At 37.7% G+C, this 4160-nt stretch overlaps 1 non-coding gene across 1 annotated transcript; it reads left to right on the top strand.

Annotated features, from left to right (window-relative positions):
* Window positions 1–1145: 1145 nt before the first annotated feature.
* LOC145056074 (small nucleolar RNA R71) lies at window positions 1146–1252 on the top strand. Its single transcript, XR_013685612.1, has one exon. It is a non-coding gene; the product is annotated as a small nucleolar RNA R71 (small nucleolar RNA).
* Window positions 1253–4160: the final 2908 nt, after the last annotated feature.

Here is a 4160-nt window from a genome sequence, read left to right on the forward strand (position 1 = left end):
TGCTCATTGGGAACCATCATAGAAGCTTTCTCCAATTATTTATGATTTCTTATTAAATCTTTGAGGAATTTAGCATATTTAGGCATTTGAGATATAGCCTCAATGAAAGGCATGTTTATGGAAAGAGACTTTACTTGCCTCAAAAACTTCTTACGCTCATGCTCTAATTGGTCCATCTTTGATCGATTTGGATACAGAAATGGCGACTTTTTTTGGCGAGACTAAACTTTCATCAGAAATTTTCTCCAATTGCCATGACGTGGCATCGTGCCTACCATGTCGTGGTTCCTGGCTAGTATCATTTTTTGTTTGCTTCCATTCCTTCAGACTGTAGATCATGATGCTTCTTGTTGGATTCTAGGAGAACCAAGGGTTCAATATGATTTACTCCTTCAGTATATATAGCCAAGACATGAGATTTTTGTGTTGACGCGGTATTGCTCGGTAACGTGCCCGATAGTCACTTGTAAAGAAGTCTTGAGAGTTGTCGGACTTGCTTTTCTATGTATAAAATGGAGGCTTTCTAGTTTATAATAGTGTTTTCTTTTTATTTAATGTAGGCCTCCTTGTGATTGTGTTTCTTCTCCGAAGACTCAGTAAAATGAGCTAGCATTAATTCCAAATCGGGTTTCTTTTCGGAGTGTGATTGGTCTTTTTGATAGAACACACGCCTTTTTTGCCTATTCATCTCTTTTTTTTTCTTTTTTGTACTCGTCATATGTCTTCCACTCTCTCATCTATTTTCTCCAATCTTCATCAGATCGGTCTCCACTTGAGTAACATACTTAAGCCTTCTTATGCTTTGATCCACTAGAGCAATATTTTTTAAGATGTGGCCCACTACAAATATCGCACCCAACTTGGATTGCATGTATCATTTGATGGATATTCTTTATGCTTTGATCCATTGTGTCGAGTTTCTCATTGATTGCGTTATTCCTTCCAATGCTTCATCTCCATTCGACCTTCCATGCGTGACATCATCTTTAGGATTGTGGTACTCTAGAGAATGCTTTGAAAATTCTTCAATCAACTCCTTGTTAGTGGCGGGATTCTTCTTGGTTAAAGGTCCTTGGTAATCGAGAAGTTTCCTCGTGCATACATTGATTCCACTGTAGAAAGTTGAGATCTCTTGTTGCACATTTAGATCGTATTGAGGGCATTTTCGTAACATCCCTTTGTATCGCTCCCATGCTTCATACATTGACTCCTCATCTTCATGTTGGAAGTTTAGAATGTTCTTTTTGAGCTTGTCAATCTTCGATGTTGGGTTGAAATGTTGAATGAATTGTTCCTGGTGGTAGTGATTACAACTAATCTTTAGTCGCAACCTTAAGTGTGTCTGGGAGGATTCAGAGCATCACCAAATCTCTCGTAACGTCCGGGAAGTTAAAGTAATCGGCAATCTCGGATACTTCATCTATACTCTTGTAAGATTCTTCATGGCCTTTCCTGAAAAATGGTATATCCTTAAGCATGTTAAGGATATGTCCCTTAAACTCGAAATTTGTTGCAGCCGAGAATTCCGGTCGCACTAGGCCATGTTTGTTTTCTTTTTGCGTCCTACAATGTACTCCTCCATGATCGTATATGTAATGTCTTCCATGTCTCCTTCTGATTCACTTTCCTTTTCTAGTTCAATTTACATTTCGGTTTGGATCGTACCCGCTTTCTTTATTGTCTGTTTTTTTTTGAAAACTAGATAACGTTGAAAGTAAAGCGTTTGTTCATTTCTGGTTCGCTAGCTTCTCTTTCGGTTTCAGTTTCTGTGTTTGGTTCGAGTTTGTCCAAATTGAATTCCTCTCCCATGTTGTCCTTCTTTCTTTTATGAAACTTGGATTTTGTATCGTTAAAACTAGCAACTACCTTTGATGAGGATCCCCTGGTCATGAAAAACTGAAACAAAACAAGAAAACACATGTAAAACGAGCAAAAACATAATAAAGATAAAACTGAAAAACTTTGTTCCCACGTCGTGGTAAATGGATCATCACATCGCGGTCCCTTTAAAAACAGAAAAACACAAAAAATAACTTTTTGCGCATTTTACCCCACAAAAGGATCATTCAACTAATGACAATTAATTTCTAATAAAATTAAACATTTCCCTAGCAACAACGCCAAAAACCTGATGCGTTTAATATGCACTAAACGTTTTTAAATAGTATAATTCTTGTCAAAACTAAAGCAGCTAAAATTGTAACATTCATTGTTCAGGTGAATTTACATTTTTAATCCAAAGTGGATTTTTCTTGCAAATTGGTCCCATGGCTCTCTTATATGGGACACTTGTTTTTACGCGTATGTTGGGCGTACTCATGCGTATGCCGGGCGTACGTGGTTAATGTCCAAACCATAAATTTTAGGGTTTGAGCCATATATAAACATCCTTATGTCCTCAAGACTTTTTCCCTAGTCAGCTTCCATCTCCCAAATTGTCCCTTACAAACCCTAATCCATTGTGTGAGCATCTTTGAGCTTTAGAGTGAATTTTTAGTGTTCTTGAAAAAGGAATAGGGAAGTGGAGTCATCTTGGGAGATCAAGGTATCTTGGATACACAAGTATTTCACCCTCAAGCATCCTTTAAAGGTATAAAGTTTGAAATTTGATGAGTTATTTTCTTAGATCTTGCTAGCCTAGACTTTGTGTACATTTTTGGTCCCATAAGCTTGGTGTCCATGAGTATGGCTTACTCTAACCAGATGAGTTGTCCTTTCAAACGTTTTTAGGCGGTAGGTGTAACATCCCAAAATCAAGATAAAATTTTTCATTTTCAAATCAAGAGAACCCATTGTTTTCAAACAAAACCCATAACAAGAACAAAGTATAAAATACAAATATCCCATGATCAGTATTACATAAATCTCCAAAAACATGTCATCAAGGATGTGTACGATCAGACCTTTGATTTCCCATGATCATCTGAAGTACCACCACACAAACATACAACATCATGCGTACTAGGTCCACACCCATCAAGCTGGATTACCCTTGAGCCCAAAGCATGAGTCTGGCTTGCCTTACTGGCCCACAATCCATGTCTGGCTTACTCCCGAGCCCACAACTTAAGTTTGGCTTGCCTTATCGACCCTCAACTTATGTCTAGCTTACTCCCCATCCCACAGTATCAGTATAGCTTGCCTTACCGACCCACAACTTATGACTGGTTTGCTCCCAGGTTTGTTGGTTTCCGCATAGAGCATTATTGGCTCAACCCAACCGCACTATGTTGATATTGTTGGGTTTTGGCCATAAGAACTTTCCTATGTGCGCATGCAAAACCCTATTGCTTGGATCTAGGCTTTCTATCAAACATGCTTTTGAATCCAAGACTTCTAATGGCTAATTAGGTTAAACAATAACATTAATACAGATCTAGAATCATACCTTTGAGTTCCTTGTTGATCTTCTTGTCTTGGAGCTTCTAGAGTCACAATTGTCACTCCTCTGATGGTTCACAAACACCAATAGCAAGCAAGATGATTTAGGAGAGAGGAGAGGGGATGGAATTTCGGCCAGAGGTTCCTTTCTTTAGGTTCTGAAAGCTTGTCCACGAATTCCACACCCCAAGGGCCTATTTATACCTTTAGACTCCTTAAGGGTTTCACCCTAAACCCTAATTGGATAATCTTCACTTAAGGCTATCCAAATCCACTCCATAGATATTCTTATGGACTATTTTGAGCTATCCTAAAGCTCTTAGAAACCGTCCAAAGTCCATCCTAATGGATTTATAGTCTAAAGTCTAACTATCAAACAATTGACAGTTTATACCCTCTTATTTAATTAATCTCTTTAAGTCACCAAATTAATTCTAATTAATTCTATGACTTATATTAATCAAATAACAAATATATTATTCATTATATTATTCCCATAATATATATTAATAATATTTACTCTCTCTTATTAAATCATCCTTCAAGTTGCTATGGTGAAGGCAACCCAAAAGGACCATGCACAACCGGATACAGTTACAGCCTTAGACACTATTCCAACAGTCTCCCACTTGGATAAGTCTAGTAACTATACAAGTACAATTCGGTTTGCAATCGTAGCTCTCAAAGACGCTGTCAAACTCTGATCTAATCAATCTTGTCCTTTAGATAAGGGATCGTACAGTCCTCTGTTAGATATCATGCTGACAATCCTATGGAAT

This window comes from Lactuca serriola, chromosome 5 (assembly GCF_051521515.1).
Source record: "Lactuca serriola cultivar US96UC23 chromosome 5, Lser_US96UC23_V15, whole genome shotgun sequence".
In the NCBI taxonomy this organism is placed as follows: domain Eukaryota; kingdom Viridiplantae; phylum Streptophyta; class Magnoliopsida; order Asterales; family Asteraceae; genus Lactuca; species Lactuca serriola.